Raw genomic sequence first — 18,598 nt, forward strand, 5'->3', positions numbered from 1 at the left:
ATATCGGTATATGAGTTTGTTTTTAAAATAAATATGTTTGTATATTTGAATATATAAAAGGAATAAAGAATCTAGGTTGTGATTTTCCGATAAATTTTATTACTAAGGGACTAGTAATAAGATAGTGTGGGGGTGTGATAAACTTAAAATTAATAATTTATTATATGTTAAAACATATATTTTAAAATTTAAGTTTCATTAAAATTATAAATTTATGTTATTTTAGTATTTTGTGTTTATATTTAAATGTCTTACTAAATATGTTTTATTTTCATGTTTTCTACGTGTTAGTAAAATAATGATAACTCAAGCTAAAAAACTAAAATGGAGGTGATTCAAACATGTTTGGAATTCTTGAGAAATTATCTACAACTTTGCAGAAGACATGACATTTGTGTTTGGATTTTGGAGTTATGGTCTTCTTCAAACTTGTAGATAATCAAGTTAGCTTCGATTTGGTTCAAGAATAACTCAATTCCATGAAGAATTGAAAGAGATATGCTATAATTACTAAACCTAGTCTAGAATCCCGAGTTTGTGTCCATGGCTTATGTTTATTCGAATTCTGGTATTAATCGGTTGGGATTCCGAATTTGGTGTTCAAATGAAAGTTATATAACATTATCTTGTCTTTGAAAATGATATAAAATGGGCTTGATTTTATTGAGTAATGAGGGAGTTATGCTCCAAATACTAAACTGTGGCAGATTTGTACTGATGCAGAATTCGTGGGAATTATGTTGTATGTTTCAAATTATAAACGACTGAGTAAATGACTTTATTTGACAAATGTTTATGAAGAAGAATTGTTGGGATTTGAGTTTTATTGCATATCCAATTGGCGGATCTTGATTTGAAGCCGTATTGAATTAATTATGAATTTTGTACTGAAATTGCTCTGTTTTGATAAATGATCCGAGTTCTTGAGTTATAGTAGACTTCAGAGATTCAAGACTTCTCACCTACACATTTCGATCTTCGTTTGGTAATATTTGAAAGGTATGTTACGGTCGGTAACATACGAGGTAANCCTACTGACTCATCCGCTCGGGGTGGTGTGCTGTGTTCTACAATCCCAGGACTATGGTGCGCCTATAAAGAGTGTTCAGGCCATAGCAGCGACCTCCGCATACACTATGCCAACTCAACTATAGCCCCATAGTCCAACAAATCAATAAATCAAGGCGACCTCCGNTTCTTCTGATCATGCATTGCATTATATTGCATCTTTATGAAATTATATGAACTATTTGTCATTTTAAATCTCATATGTTATTGATTGTATCATACTGGGTTTATACTCACCGGCACGTCGGCTACCTCTTGTTTTCATGTGCTTGACGGTAGGTGAGGCGAGGCTTGGGATGCTAGAGTCCAGCTCCAGGCGATGAGATACGAGTTAGAGTAGGATTCTCGGGTCTTAGGAGCTATGTGATGATGTTGGATTTCTTTGGTTCACTACTTTATTTTGGCATGTTAAAATTTATATTTCAAGTATTTGAGATTTTTAAATTATTTTAAACATATTTATGTCGGTTGGTGAACCACTGATTATGTATTTTACTCAATCATTTGATTTGTTACATTTATAATTATTAATATTAGATGTCGGACCCGGGACCCCACACCTAGTGAGTCTAATGACTCAGCACGTTCTAAACATGAGTAGCAAATAATACCTATACAATCGCAAGCATTTAAAATTTATTTTTATTGAAAATAGATTTTTAAAATAAGTAAACCATTAAAAATAATTTAAGCATAATTAAATCATTTAAAAAGCTTTAAGCATAAATCATATATCATAAAATCATTTTAATCATAAATTTTTCAATCATATATCATTTTAGGTGAAGCTTGATCCTTGAAAGTGACTAGCTTTTATCCTTTGGTCGACTGATCAGTCTTCAGCTCCACATGGCCCATGAGGGTGTGCATTAGACTCCACCGTGAAAATACGATCGTCAGGGCTCCCTCGGTGCCTTCTCCCATACACGGGCTCTCTCTGTGGCCTTTTCTCATAAATGGGCTCCCTCTCGGGCCTTCACCAGACAAAGGACTCTCTCTGGGGCCTTTTCCCCTCACGACATCCCCCACAAAAATGTAAGTTCCTCGTTCCCTCAAAAAACGGATCCCCCACACATCATATATCATATGCCACTGTCAATTCACATCCCTAAAAATATTTTCTTTTTCTTTCAAAATCATAAAATAACACTGTTTTTTAAAAATAGCATTTTAAACAGTATAAATTACACAGCTTTGCCATAAATCATAAAATAAAATATTATCATCAAAATCATCATTTTAAATCATAGAATATCATTTTACAAGCATTATGATCCTTCAGTACGCTGCCAAGCTTTTTCGTATTTTTCTAGTGTAAAATTATCGATTTGCCCCTGGACGTAAAAATTCTCGATTTTATCTTTTTCTCACTTTTAATGACATGGGCTGATTCTAAATAATTATTTAAGCTAAAATATAATTTTTCATAATTTTATAAAGCTTAAAACTAGACTTTTCAATTAATTCTTTAATTAACGTTTCGTAAGGCGATTAAATCCCGGATAAATCCAAAACTCATTATTTTTTTCCCAAAGTTTAAACATAACATTTTTAATAACTACTCTACTCTTGTGAGCCATGAACCACACGTGTGGACCCATTGTTCCAATTTTAGTTCATATAATTTCGAATTTGACACATATAAGAGCACACCGAGCCATCTCAAAATATACTTGAGCCATGGTCGAGCCACTTCAAGCCAAACCCGAGCCAACCCATCTAGGAACCCTCTTGACCTAGCCTTGCCCTTAGAACCTAGCCCTAGCTCGCTCAAACTCACCTGGAGAGAGACACAACCTGCGCATGGACTGAAACTCACGCCTATAGACTCCTAGCCCACTAGGACTCTTCCAGCTGAGCCACCACCGAGCCCACCTGACCCTAACCATCCCTGGAACACGCCCAGATCCAACCCATACAAGACCAAGCCCTTGAACCCGCGCAACAAGCCTCCTGCCCGAGACACAAGCTGCGCGTTCCCAAGCTCTCTCACGCATCTCTCGTTTGCTCGAGCCAACAGCGAGCCCAGCCACTGCAGCCCCTGGCCCAACCCTTGCCCATCACCCTAGGACTCTGTCAGACCATCTAGCCCAGTCCCAATTCGAGCCGCCCCCTGGAACTCTCGGCCACATTAGAAACCACCCTATGCAGCGAGGACTCTTCCCTAGCCCTGCTGCACGAGTCCTAGCCCACTAGGACTCTACCAGGCCCTCTCCTCTGACCCTCCTCGAGCCCCAGCCAGCCTTGGCCGAGCCCCTTGCACCCATGCAAACTATCGAACCCTTGAACCTTGAACAACCCATGCAAAACCCCACGGTTCTTTCCTATTTATTGGCCACGGTTTTCAGCTTATTTCTCTATTATTTTATCATTTTTTGTGCATAATTCAATCACATAACTTCCTACGTTGGCAGCGTACTCGTTAGATTCAAAAACATTTTCAAAACAAGCGTAAAATCATTGAAACTTTGAAAATACATAACGTACCGTAAAATAATCGAACTCCAATATTTTTCATGCATAATCAATTAAACACACATATTATGATTTTTATGATGTTTAAAAGAGTTTAGAAAACATGCCTTTGCGTTTATAACGCTCGAATATACGATCGTTGGCGAGGGTGCGACGTTGGACGACCGGACGACGAAGAACACAAGCCTTTTTTCCTCTTGTTTTTTTCGAAAATATTTTGTGTGCTTGTGGTGTGATTTACGGCTGCTACGTGAAGGAATTGTGGTGATAAAAGACCTAGGAAACTTATTTATAATTGTAGTCACATGCTAATGGGATTTGGTTTTGGACTTGCAAGCTTTAAGGGTAATTGGGCCTATTTAAATTAATTAAATTGGGCCCAATAACCCTTATTTAATTAAAACATAAAAGTTTATGAAATTAGTTTTCCAAAAATAATATTTTTGATATTTTAAACTCTTTGTTTTCCCAAAACCGACTTTCCGGGAAAAATCGAGCTCGACTAGTAAAATAATTCGAACTCCAACATTTTTAAGGAAATTAAATAATTTTTAAATCATATTAGGAATCCTTGTCATTAATTAATGAAAATTACATATTCTTGTCTTAGTCGTCCCCGGTTTCCCTTTCCCTACTTATTATCGAATATTCAGGTAAAATCCTTAAATTTAATGTATTCATGTCATATTATCATTTAATCATGCCATCACATATTTAATGATATATTAAACATCATGCTAGCATTTAATATCAATTCATTAAAATAATTACTCAATTAAAATAATTTGCATATATGCTGTTTACGTAGGTTGGTTTTTCGGACATTACAATGTTTTTCAAAATGGTGAACATGATGGCTGACCAGTTCATCTAGCGTTCATTTACAAGAGCATCCATGATTTGAAATTTTTCAAGTGTGAGGGCCGTAAAGGAACCTGCCTTGGCGAGAATAACTTTTTCTACTATGTCTGCCAGCAACTGATATACATACTTTAGCTCTTTCTTGGGATAAGAAACTTTTATCTTTTTCCCATCAGCAGATAAAAATATTTGCATCTCCACAATGTCAGAAGCTTTTACTTTAGAGATGTGTTAAAAACCATCTGAAGGCAGTTGGAAGAGTGTGCTGAACGATTCTTCATCAATAATCAGTAATTTGCTGTTGATAGTCGTCGTGATCTTGCCATCAACAGAGACGAAGATGTTATTGTAGAAGTTTTGAACTTCCTTTGAATAAATTTCCTGAGTGGATGACCCAAGAAATTTTCTTAAGCCAGATGCTTCGAGTGGATTCATCCTGAATAGAAAGAACTGAATCGAAGTCAATAGACATAGCATTTGGCATGTAAGCGAGAACTAGGGTTGCCATTTTCTGAGTAGTTTAGAGAATCTGCGTAAGAGAAAGCTTAGAAAATTGATATGCTTTAGTAAATAAAAATTCTTGTAAGAAACTGAAATGAAGCGGGTTCATTTCTTATGTTGGTGAATGTTCGAATTTTTGGACACGTGTCAGTCCACAATGAATTGAGTTAAAAACGTGTGTATGTGGTGTGTAATCATGAACAAAAATACTTGGACTACATAGGGCCACGTGTTCAATAATGAAAGACATAATTAAATGTGTAATCAAATATGTCCCATCATTTAATATGGAATATTTTTGTTTAATTAATTAATTCATGGATAAGATCAGTGGTGTTGATAACTGAGTGATCAGTTAAGAATAGAATCAGTCCAGTTGAAGACGAACTAACTATTGTCTTATCAATTAATCAATTAAATATCGTCATTCTCCCAAAATAAATGCATAAATAAAGAAATTATAATTCTATAAAATGAAACGATGGATATGATAAAAGAGTAATTATTAAAAAAATATTATTCTCAGAAGATGAATCGTCAGGGATAATGATTATTTCTCTTCAGATGCCTCGAAACTTGGCTATAAATAAGATTAACAAAGTTTGTCACCGAGTATCAGTAGATAAAGCAGTTGAAGAGTTAGCAATGGACAAAGCAGAGAGTTCGAAGCAACAGGATCTTGCAGCCGAGTTCATGAAAACGGCGATTGCTGAGAGGAAGGTCGCGCTGGAAGACAGTATATTTTAAAAGATACTGGTGTTCTGGATGAAAATCCAAGAGTACCAGTCTTTTTCCAAAGAGGAGCTTGTTGCTACTCGTAAAAGAGTGGCAGCAATCAGAAAGTATCGGAGGCGTCTTCGTTTCGACGATGATGTAGACATCTTCACTGAAGAAGGTGTATACCTTCTGATGCTCTTCAAAGTGCGGAAGACTCATAGGAAGATTGCTACCTCAGAGGACTTCCTAAAGACCTCTATTGAAGGAATAACCATGTGGTAGTCCTCCTAAAGATCTGCAGTTAAAAAAGAAATCTCCTCTGTACGCTGCAAATTTAATAAATAAAATTTTATTATATTTATTGTTGTCTTCCTTTTACTGCATTTTTATATTTTGCATACAAACTGGTAAATTATGAATAATCAATAAGAGTAAATAGTGAAGCGAGTAATTTTAAGACAAATCAATTAAACAAAGAATATTTTGAAAGTAAGAAAACTTAGTCTCGGAAAGGGACATATTGAAGATGTCAGCAGCTTGTTGTTCAGTTGGAATGTACTCCAACTTTATTGCCTTCTTCAAAGCACGATCTCTAATGAAGTGATGTCTGACATCAATTTGTTTTGTCATGGAGTGAAGAACTGAATTGTATGTAATCACAATCGTGCTTGTATTATCACAGAAGATTGGTGATTCCCCTGCAATGACTCCATAATCGTTTAGTTGCTGCTGAATCCAGAGCAGTTGAGCGCAGCAACTTTCAGCGGCTAAATATTCTGCTTCAGTTGTGGAAGTAGCCATAGATGTTTGCTTCTCGCTAAACCATGAGATCAGTCTGTCTCCTAGAAACTGACATGATCCACTGGTGCTTTTACGATCAAGCTTACATCCTTCATAATCTGCATCTGAATATCCAACTAAATTGAAAGAAGAATCCTTAGCATACAATAACCCATATTTTGTGTGCCTTTAAGATATTTCAATATACTTTTGGCAGCTAAATAATGCGATTGATTAGGATCAACTTGAAATCTAGCACACATGCAAATAGCAGATACAATATTAGGACGACTAACAGTTAGGTATAATAAGGAACCTTTTAACTCTCTCTAGAGTGCCGTTTCAACTAATATTCTCCCTTCATCTTTATCTAATTTAATTGATGAGCTCATGGGAGTATTTGCAGCTGAACATGTCTCCATGCCAAATTTCTTAAACAGTTCTTTCGTGTTTTTTGTCTGACTGTTAAAAGTACAGCCTCCAGTTGCTTCACTTGCAGTCCAAGAAAGAATGTCAGTTCACCCATCATACTCATTTCGAACTTATCCTACATTAACTTGACAAAGTTCTCACATAATTTGGGGTTAGTTAACCTAAAATAATATCATCAACGTATATTTGCACAAGTAAAATATGATCATTTTTAGTGAATTTGAACAGAGTTTTATCTACTATTCCAACAGTGAAATCATGATCAGTTAGGTATTTTGATAAAGTTTTGTACCAAGCTCTAGGAGCTTGCTTAAGACCATACAAAGCTTTGTTCAAATGATAAACATAATCAGTAAGAGAGTGATTAACAAAACCTGATGGTTGTTCAACATATATTTCTTCCTGCAGTTTACTATTTAGGAATGCATTTTTGACATCCATTTGATAGACTTTGAAATCTTTTTATGAGGCATAAGCAAGGAACATTCTGATTGCTTCCAATCTTGCAACTGGTGCATATGTTTCGTCGGAATCAATTTGTTCTTCTTGCCTATATTCTTGTGCTACAAGCAACGCTTTATTGCGCACAACTGAACCATCTTCGTTTAGTTTATTTCTGTATACCCACTTTGTACTTATAATGGTTTTATAAGTTGGTCTTGGAACTAAATTCCAGACATTGTTATGGGTAAATTGATTCAGCTCTTCTTGCATTGCATTTATCCAATTAGGGTCAGCAAGAACTTTATCAGTTTTTTTTTTGTTCTATTTGGGACACAAAAGCTGAATGAATAAATAGATTAAACATTTGATTCCGAGTTCTTGCCGGATCAGATGGATTACCTATCACCAATTCTGGTGGATGTGATTTCTTCCATCTGTATTCATTATTTGTTGTATCGATCTCAACAACTGGTTCAGTTGGTAACTGTAGAGGCCTAGAAATCCGTACTTGAAAATTTGCGGAAAAATTTAAAAATTTTCTTTTTAATAAAGTAAAATGCCTCATTCACAAAATAATCTGATAATTCAAGTTTTAATGTTCAGAACAGAAATATCCAGTTCATAAAATAAACTGTTAAATAATGTATCATGTTTAAAAATAGCAGCGGAAGAATTTATTGTTTGCAAAATAACTGTTTAAAATAATCCAACGACAGATAAAAATGTTTGATCATAAAAATATTGATAAAAGTTGAAAAGTGAGGTCCTCGGGTTCCACTACTGCCGACTCGAGCTGGCTCACTGATCCCCGCCCTCGGTCCCGGGATCAACAGTACCTACATCAATCAAGTCTAGTGAGTCTAAAGACTCAGCATGCATATATCGTAAATAACAAGTAAATAAATAATAAAGTCGCATGCAAGGGAAAGTATCATGTAATGAGGTGTAACGTAAAATATCATTTCAATTGTAATTATAGTACGTGCATAACTGAACTGAAAATATGATAATGAAAATGTTTGCTCCTTGGAGCCCTGTAATGAAATAACTTGTAATAATTTTCTGGTGAGATTATGGTCTATGCAAGTGGTCCCTGAACTGAGCTGAACTGAACTGACCGGTAACTGACGACCGGGCCGGTAACTGGCGACCGGACTTAATAATGTATGTCTGATCAGACTACTGCCACAGTATACTGGGTGAAACAACTGAACTGACCGGTAACTGGCGACCGGGCCGGTAACTGGCGACCGGATTTAATAATGTATGTCTGATCAGACTACTGCCACAGTATACTGGGTGAAACAACTGAACTGACCGGTAACTGGCGACCGGGCCGGTAACTGGCGATCGGACTTAAGCATGATAGTAAAGTGACCACAAGCAATATCGCATAAATCTCAAAATGAATATTTGCACGTAATATAATTAACTAACATAATTAAATATGAACAATTTCGATCTTCTTGCAATAAAATCATGTACTTGCGATATTTAAAAATACCTATATGGCTTGATTGAAGAGTTAAAGAAGATATAAACATGCCTTGGTTTGTTTTGACAGAAAACAAACGAAATACGACGCGGCGCGGCGGAGACGGAGTGCTCTTCACGTTCTTACTTTTTCTCTCTTAGTTCCTTTAAACCAAGCATGCACCATAATTATTATAATAGCGTAAAAATCGTAAACGTGATGCAATGAACATTTAAAAATATCATGATTTGTGCTCAGGGCGCTGCTAGGACCAAAATCTCACTCCGGGTGCAAAATGACCATTTTGTCCCTATAAACTCAAAAATTGTCGTTTTCACCCTGGACCTCTAAAATTTACCCGAAGCTTACCCAACTCCTTAAAATGTCCCAAAACATTTTTTTTTAAAGTAATTCTAGACGTAAACTCGAGCCAAATTCACAACTTAACCGATTCGTTTTAAAACTTGAATCGGAGTCCCGGTTTTAAACCGAACCAACTCGAAACTCTACTAAATTCTTCCCTAATTTCTACCATATCTTAAACATATTAAAATGTTCCTAAAACCATGACACTTGCCCCCTAACACACGGCTAATCAACTCCAGAATTTTACTAACTTCTCGGTCCTATCCCATTTGTCCACCTCATGCACTTCCCTTGCCCAAACCTCACGCCTATACCCTCAACCAACTCACCAATCACGAGCCCACACACCAGGGACTTAGATCAGAACCTAAGGTACACCACCGACTCAAACCTCCGCTCCCCTGCACGCCCCTACACCACCCGCTTACCCGCTAGACGTCCATCACCTACCCCGTGTTCCCTTGCATCCACTTCACGTGTGCTGCTTCAAGGATCGAACCAGTAGTGTTAGGGTCCTCCAAGGACGTGGATCAGACCCACCAGAAGTAGATCCCCCGCTTGGCTCACCATAGCACCGATGGTTCTCCCCCTTACCCTCAATACCAGCAAACCCGAACCCCCAGATCGATTCATCCCTTCGCCCCTACCACTTACAGCAACCAACGTCCTGTGTTGCCTTCAGGATCACCCTCGATACCTTTAACAATCTCTTAACAACCCTAGGTTGCAGCCCCTCGCACAAACCAAGGAAAACGTGAGTAAAATGAAAAGAATGCATAATATGGATGAAAACCGAAAATTTCCTTCATGTTCTTGGACAGATCGAGTTCCTTCATGCATCATACATACAAATCAGATATATACTACGTGAATGATGCAGCAAAGGTGATACGAAGCGTGCCTTGCGAGTTCGAAGATCAAGAACGATGCGAGAAAACCTGGATGAAGTTTTTCCTAAGCAAAACAATGGAAAGCCGAGGCCTTCGGCTGATGTTTTCTGAAACCGAGGGCAGGGAGTGATGAATGAGGGTGTCGGCTGATAGGAGGATTAGGTTTAGGTTAAATGAGGTTTAGGTAGATAATTAAATAGATAACAATTAGATAATGGGACAAAGTTTACCATTTAAAAGTTTTAAAAGTCTTTTAAGACCAACAAGCTTAAAAGTAGGTCCATTAAGTCCAAACGCACTCCTGAAGAATATTTCGTGTTTGAAAGATTTTGAAAATATTAGCCGAACAATTAAAAAGTTCCCCGATTCGATAAAATTATCGTACCGCTAAAAATTAAAATCCTACGGGTCAAAATATCCAAAAATTCCCATTTTTGAAAATTACACTTAAAACGCATTAAATTAATTTATAAAAATAAATCATGTAATAAAATAATTTTCCTGAAAATTCTCGGGTCTCTGTTCCTCGTTCGATCGTGAAATGCATCTAGGAACCCTAATGCATGAACTTTAAAATAAATCATGAATTAAATCCTATCATGCATGAATTATGCCTAAAATGCATAAAAATAATTAAACATAAATTAATGAAATAAACATGCATTTTATGCTTTAAAACAATTCTATAAAATGCCAAAGAAGTTTAATAACTTGCATGCATGCCAACTTTTAAATTATATTTACTAACATGCTAAATTTCCATTTCTTAAATAAGTCTTTATTAACTTATCTCAATACTCCATCTCCAGTCTGACCTCACTTATTTAACTGAAAAGGTAACAATTAAACTACCGCGTAAAATAAATAAATTTAAAGAAAAGAATTTAAATACTCATACAACAAAAATCATTTTAATTTAAATACTAGAATTATGCATGGCTTATACGTAGTCTAATTTACGGGGTCTACAGTAACTGAACGTTCTCTTCAGTTTCAGTTGCTGGTGTTCCAGTCGGTATTTGAATATCATCATTTTGTTCCACCACATGAATTTCAGGAACATTTTCTTGTTCAACTGATTGATCCAGCACTTCTGGTTCATGTGTTTGAAGTATATTTCGATTGACATGAGTTTCTTCTTCACTGTCATACTCCAAACTTATATCTGTAAAGCGATCAATAGCTCAATTGGATCAGTTGACTTATCAGTTAGTATCGATTCATCAAATACGACATGAATCGATTCTTCTACATTTAAGGAGCATTTATTAAAGACTCTGTTGGCTTTACTAACTAATGAATAACCCCGAAATATTCCTTCTGTAGATTTTGCATTAAATGTTCTTAAATAATTTTTGCCATTATCGATAATAAAATATCTACATCCGAATATTTTGAAATAAGACACCACACTTTTATGTCCATGCCAGATCTCATATGGCGTTTTCAAATGATTTTTAATAATCATTGATCTGTTCTGAGTGTAACATACAGTGCTTACTGCTTATGCCCAAAAATTTTGTGAAATACCAGAATCAGCAAGCATTGTTCTAGCAGCTTTTTTAAGGGTCCGATTTCTTCTTTCAGCTACACCATTTTGCTGAGGTGTCCTAGCTGCTGAGAACGCATGCTTAATTCTAGTGTTTTTCAAAAATTGAGAAAGGTTTTGATTGACAAATTCAGTCCCTCGATCAGACCTTATTCAGTCAATTCCAACTGATTTTTCATTTAATAATGTTTTGAAAAGCTTAATCAGTTGTGCAACATTTTGGTCTTTTGATTAAAGAAAGATAATCTAAGTAAATCTTGAAAAATCATCTACGACTACTAAGGTGTATTTTATTCTCCCTAAACTCATGACTGGTATTGGACCAAAGAGATCCATATGCAACAGTTCTAAGCATCTAGAAGAAGATTTACTACCTTTGTTTTTGAATAAATATCTTACTTGTTGACCAAACTAATATGTTGAACAAATTTTGTCTTTTGAAAAATCTATCTTAGGCAGACTAGTTACAAGATCATGATTACTCAGATGGGCAATAGACTTAAATTTTAAGTGGTTCAACCTTTTATGCCACAACCAGTTCTTGCAAGATTTCGAAGCAATAAAACATACTTGTGCATAAGGTTGATTAGTCCAACTGACTTTATAAGTGTTTCCACAATGATCTCCAGTTATAATTATTTCATCAGTTGATCCCTCAACAGTGAATTTTGTTGAACTGAACTGAGATATTATTGTCGCATAACTGACTGATGCTAATCAAGTTAAACTTCAAGTTATCCACCAGTAAGACATCTTTAATGATAATGTTACCATAGATAAGCTTACCCTTACCCACAGTTCTACCTTTCGAGTTGTCTCCAAAACTGATGTTTGGACCAGTGTATTTGATCAGTTGGGATAACAAATTTGCATCCCCTATCATGTGACGTGAGCATCCACTGTCCAAGTACCAGATTGATTTTTTTGTTGTTCCTGTCACATGCAATCACACACAATATATAATTTTGGTACCCATATCTATTTGGGTCCTAAATTGATCAGTCCTTTATGAACCCATACTTGGATCTGTCTAACAGACCTTCCAGTTGCTGTGTTCCAAATAACTTTTTCCTGTTTGTGTGTGTTGGGTGTGTGGTGTGCAGATGAAACAGTATAATTGTGAACCTTTTTCAACTGTTTATTTACCCGATATCTCCTTTGAGCTGGCTTACAGTAATAGTAATTCTAATAGCCGTCCTTAGAGTTTTGATTTTTGTAACTGGACTTCTTGAATGTTCAGCTTCTTGAATTAGTTGAACTCTTTGGGCTATACCCAATTCCAAGCCGCTTTGCTTCGTTCTTAGGTTCAATTGGTTGGACATTTGGTTTACTTGGTTCAAATAAATTTTTTATCACCGTTTATTTCACAAAATTAATGAATTTACCTTTGTGTTCTTTTAACTTGGGCATGGTATCACTTACAGAGTTTGTAACTGTAACGACCCATTATAGGCCCAGTGGACCGCCCATACGGCCCACTGCCCCGATCGACCCAAGGCTATCCCGATCTTGGGCTCCCTCAAAGGGGCCTTTTCCCTCACGGGCTTTCCATAGGCGTCGTACGGGTTATTCATAGAACTCTCCAGCCCATGCACTGGAGCTTGTGCTGAGTATCTATATATTCATGTGATCTCAGGTTCGAGTCTGGGATGGGATAACCGACTCCCGCTAGTTGGATCGGGAACAGCCCATGGGTATTACAATAAAAAGGCGTCTTTTATTGTAACGACCCATTATAGGCCCAGTGGACCGACCATACGGCCCACTGCCCCGATCGACCCACGGCTATCCCGATCTTGGGCTCCCTCAAAGGGGCTTTTTCCCTCACGGGCTTTCCATAGGCGTCATACGGGTTACTCATAGAACTCTCCAGCCCATGCACTGGAGTTTGTACCTCCCCCGGGTTGCTGCCAAGATCTATACGTCCAGGAGGTCTTGGGTTCCAATCTTGGGGAGGTACAAACTCCAGTGCCTGGGCTGGAGAAGTCATTGAGTAATGGGCCATGGGATAACCGACTCTCGCCAGTTGGATCGGGAACAACCCATGGGCATTACAATAAAAAGGCGCCTTTTATTGTAATGCCCATGGGACAACCGACTCCCGCTAGTTGGATCGGAAACAGCCCATGGGCATTACAATAAAAGGCGCCTTTTTATTGTAATGCCCATGGGTTGTTCCCGATCCAACTGGCGAGAGTCGGTTATCCCATGGCCCATTACTGAATGACTCCTCCAGCCCAGGCACTGGAGTTTGTACCTCCCCAGACTCGAACCTAAGATCTCCTGGACATATAGATACTTAGCACAAGTCTGGTACCAATTGAGCTAGTCATCCCAAGAAAGGGTCTGCAAATTCACTGATACGGACGCGTTCTCCCACCAAAGTCTGGCGTCCCCTGTCAGTAGAAATGTGGCACACCTGAACCTGTCTGCATCCTACAGCTCCATAAATACAAAGATCACCTCGATGGACTTAATCCATCCTTCAGCTATCATCGAGTCAGTAGTACCCGAGAACTCCTTATGTTTCATTCTCCTAAACCTTTCATAAACAGCCTCTGGTCTGGGCCTCGCCTCTGTATCCAATGTAGCTTGGTTCCTCGCAAACTACGCGAAGAACTGAGTCATCCCTACAAGCATCTGAGCTTGCATATCTTGGAGTGGACGAGGAGGAGTGGTTCTCTCGCCATTCTGGGACTCTCTGTCCTACTCTCCTACTCCACGCACAATCCTAAGTCTAGGAAGCATACTGTTCCAACATTTTCCCAACACACAAACCCAATGTGCATGAATACAATACGATAGCATATGATGCTCGTAATTTGAACTTAAACATGAACATGATGAAATCATGACTTAATGCTTACTACATAACATAATTTAAAACTTTAAAACTTACAGACTTGAGGTGTGACTTCGTGAGCTTCTCGCAACTGGCAGTAGGCATAACCCTTTACAAGAACACCGCTCTAATACCAATTGTAACGTACCGTACTTTTTACTACTTAAAATTTGCGGAAGAATTAAAAATTTTCTTGCTAAAATAATGAACTTTCAAAATTTGGTAAAATAAACTGTACGTCTCAACATGATGTCTGCCAAACGTATTTGCTTGAACCACCAAATCGTAACATAAAAACCAGAGTATTTTCAACATTTCAAATATCCTTAAAACTTAAAAACATGGCGGTCCTCGGGTTTAGCCTTCCGCTCAGTCCAAGCCAGCTCCTTGGTCCCCACCCCTAGTCTCCTCAACACACTCCTCACCTGCATCGATCAAGTCTAGTGAGTCTAAAGACTCAACACGTATAAACTGGAAGTAACGAGTAATACATAGTAAAACCACACGCAACTTCAAAATAGACGTACATATTAGAAACATAAATCTGAACATGATAACATAAACGTACTTGAGCATGATCATAATAGCATAAAATAAACATGCCATAATCATAAAAACTTTTTTTAAACATGCTTGCATACTTGAACATACATACTTCATCATTTTGCGTAGAGGCATGTTTCAAAGCACGTGACCCATACATAATAAATGCTTGATCAGACAAACCACAGTACTGGACTGACAGAGACGTATCCACTGCCCCATATATGAGATCCCCGTTCATGCTTTAACGGGTGGATTGGTCCCCGTTCATGCTTTAACGCTTTCCAATCCTGATCTAAACCCGTTCATGCTTTAATGGGGTGGAGAGGTCATCGGTCACGTTCACCGACTTCCAAACCCATTCATAATTTGCTCACAAGACATTTAGCATACCTCAAAAACTTGAAATGTTTTCTTTTTGCACGTCAACCTACTTACTTGGCGTTGAGGGATTCGTTGGATCTGGTTTGGGGCCGCTGCTGCAACATAATAACGTGAGTTTAAATACTTACTTGCATAACTTAGACGTAGATACTCGAGCTCACCACCGACGTGATTAAATAGCTTATGACATTCTAGTTCACTCGGGACTTGACCTCGTTTAATCATCGTGCTAACCATGATCTTGAACCCAAAATCAACTCTTAAGGTAAACTTAAAATTATTCCCCAAAAATGAAGGTACACGGACCCCGTGCCCAGGTCCGGCTCTGGGTCCGTGTAGACACTGTAAAATGAGTCGTGCAGAAAAGGGAAGGCACGGACCCCGTGCCCTGGTCCGAGTAGGGGTCCGTGTAGACTCTGTAAATTGAAACTTCGAAGAAAACACAGGCACGGACCCCATGTCCGGGTCCGTGTACCTACTGGAAAAGTGACACCCGAGTGCAACAAAGGCACGGACCCCGTGTACTGGTCCGTGTAGCCTCGGAAAAACGAAGCCTGCGCGAAAATTTAACATGACGTTTCTCTCTTCTTACTAAACCATAAGGGCTGAGAATCGATACCTCGAGACCCCTCCTACGACACTAAGGTAATGACTCCAACCCATACAAGCTATTACAATTGCAGCCAAACACGACAAATAATAACAAACGACACAACCTGAGATTTCGACACCACTTTTCTTCCTACGACTCTTAGTTCAACCTTTTGCTTAACGACACAAAAAAAAACACCAAAAATAATCCCAACATTGTTCTTAACTTACTTAAATGCAGCAACGATCGCTCGTCGATTCCCAACGAAGCCTGCAACAAATAACTTCAACAACACAATTTACATAAAAGTTGCGGTTTGAGCAGTCCCACAAAAAACGCCATAACTCACTCAATTGTTATCCAAAAATTTTGAATTCTATATCATATCGAAGGTATCAAAATTTTCTACGATTTTGATGTTGAAAGTTTTCTCAAAATCACGACTAAAAAATCGCAGTATTTAAAAAGACAGCAAAAATGTGATTTTAGATCCAAAAATGGTTTCAAAAGTAATCTAAACATGATTGCTCAAACTTCTACACAACATTCACATGGTTTTCATACAAAATACAACACCACGCATACTATGACATGATCGACACAGGAAAAACAGATTATACGTGCCTTTTGATCCTTAACGTTACCGAAACGACGACTCGACGCGGGAAAGAAGCGAGGTTGATCCGGGACGACGTGCGGCTCGAATTTCTTGCAATAAAATCACCGAAACTTGCTGGAAATTTTTAGAGAGTGGGGCGGCTGCTCTTGTTTCTTAGAACCCTAGGATTTTCTCTTTGAAAATATAAAAATCTGAACGTGTGTGTGTGTGTTAATCGGTTTTTAATGTGTGTAAAAATATGTAAGTGTGTGTGAGTGTATGAAACGTGTGTGTGAGTGAGTAATTTAGGAGAAAATAATTTAGCTAAATTACATAATTAACAAGGTGAATAAAAGGCAAAATAAATGTTACTTAAAATGTCAATTAAAATGCTTATAAATGCTAACTCACCATTAATTAGAATAAACTCTTCTAATTAAAAATAAAATGCACAAGTGCCATATCTTTAAAAGTTTAAACTCATATAATCACCTAATAATTAAATTAGGCTTTTAGAATGCTAAAAATTTAAATAATCTTTTAAACTTCCCCAGTCCAACTTAAAAATAAAATACCGCATTTAAAATAGCTAAAATCATCCCCGGTCTCATTCGCCTGAAACATGAAACTCGAGAAAACATTTTACGTGCATCACATGAACATGAACAATTTAAAATAATGCAATTTGAATAAATAATGCATCATTAAAATAACTTTTAAATTTAAATAATGATTTAACCATTAAATAAATGCATGGAATTTACGTGTACCGATTTTGGGTACTACATTATGTATCTTGCAAATTGTACATTACCTGATATATCTTTTGATGTAAATTTATTAGCAAGATTTAGTTCATATCCAACAAAGAGACACTGAAACAGAATTAAACATATATTCCGTTATCTACGAGAAACGACAGACTTGTGACTTTTGTATTCAAAAGACACAAATCAAAGTATAAATGCTTATGATGATGCTGGGTACTTATCTGATCCACACAAAGCACGTTCCCAAACCAGATATGTGTTTTCTCGTGGAGGCGCTGCAATTTCTTGGCGCTCACATAAACAAACACTCGTAACAGCTTCATCAAATCATGCCGAGATTATTGCACTACATGAAGCAAGTCGTGAATGTGTGTGGCTAAAATCATTGACCGAACATATCCAAATCTCATGCGGATTATCATTTGACAAGAATCCTCTGATACTATACGAAGATAATGCTGCTTGTGTTGCTAAAATGAAAGAGGGATACATAAAAAGCGACAGAACTAAACATATTCACCCTAAGTTCTTCGCATTCACCCAAGAGCTTGAGAAGAATAAAAATATTGATATTTGTTACATTCAATCAAGTAAAAACTCATCAGATCTCTTCACAAAGGCACTTTCTATGACAATCTTCAGAAAGCATATATATAACATTGGGATGTGCAATCTACGAAATTTGTGAAGAATCGTTCATGTTAACATGAGGGGGATTTTACGTGACTGTACTCTTTTTCCCTTGCTATGGTTTTTATCCCAATGAGTTTTTCCAAGTAAGGTTTTTAAAGAGACAGTATAAAACACGTAATGATGACAATCATTGTATCATGATCATCATCACAAGGGGGAGTTTTGAAAAATAAGAGTTTGAATATTTGAATGTTGAAAATAAGAGTTGTAAATATTGAAAATTAGTGTGTGATGATGTATGTAATGATGTATTTATTTTTGTATTATTTTCAAAGAAATTCTATAAATAGGTCTCTCAATATGTGAAGAAAATTACAATTGAGTAGAGAGAAAATTTTGTAAAGTGTATAGTTTGATAAATTTTGTGAGTTTGAGATTTTTACTTTTTACCGTAAATTTGTACTTTTAACAGTATCATAGTTTTTATTATTTTTGAAAAATATATATTTACACAATATAAGGTATAGTAGAGGGATGTTTAAAACTTGAGTTTATTGTTAATCGTATTGATATATACAAAAGGAATTGATCTTTAATTTCGCTTTAAATAATCAAATTGAAATGATGAAATAATTAGTTTTCTTGATTTTTTTGAATGTAATTTGGTTTCCAAAAATTT

The 18,598-nt window shown here is 36.9% G+C and overlaps 1 long non-coding RNA gene across 1 annotated transcript in view; it reads right to left on the reverse strand.

The window, feature by feature from the left end:
- The window catches only part of LOC140990701 (uncharacterized), a 147,398-nt gene that overhangs the window by 85,348 nt on the left and 43,452 nt on the right, over positions 1 to 18,598 (reverse strand). The window contains exon 2 of the long non-coding RNA XR_012177685.1: positions 8,900 to 9,116. This is a non-coding gene — a long non-coding RNA (uncharacterized lncRNA). The remainder of the gene's footprint in view (positions 1 to 8,899; positions 9,117 to 18,598) is intronic.

The sequence above is a fragment of the Primulina huaijiensis genome, chromosome 12 (genome assembly GCF_012295235.1).
Source record: "Primulina huaijiensis isolate GDHJ02 chromosome 12, ASM1229523v2, whole genome shotgun sequence".
NCBI classification, from domain to species: Eukaryota; Viridiplantae; Streptophyta; class Magnoliopsida; order Lamiales; family Gesneriaceae; genus Primulina; species Primulina huaijiensis.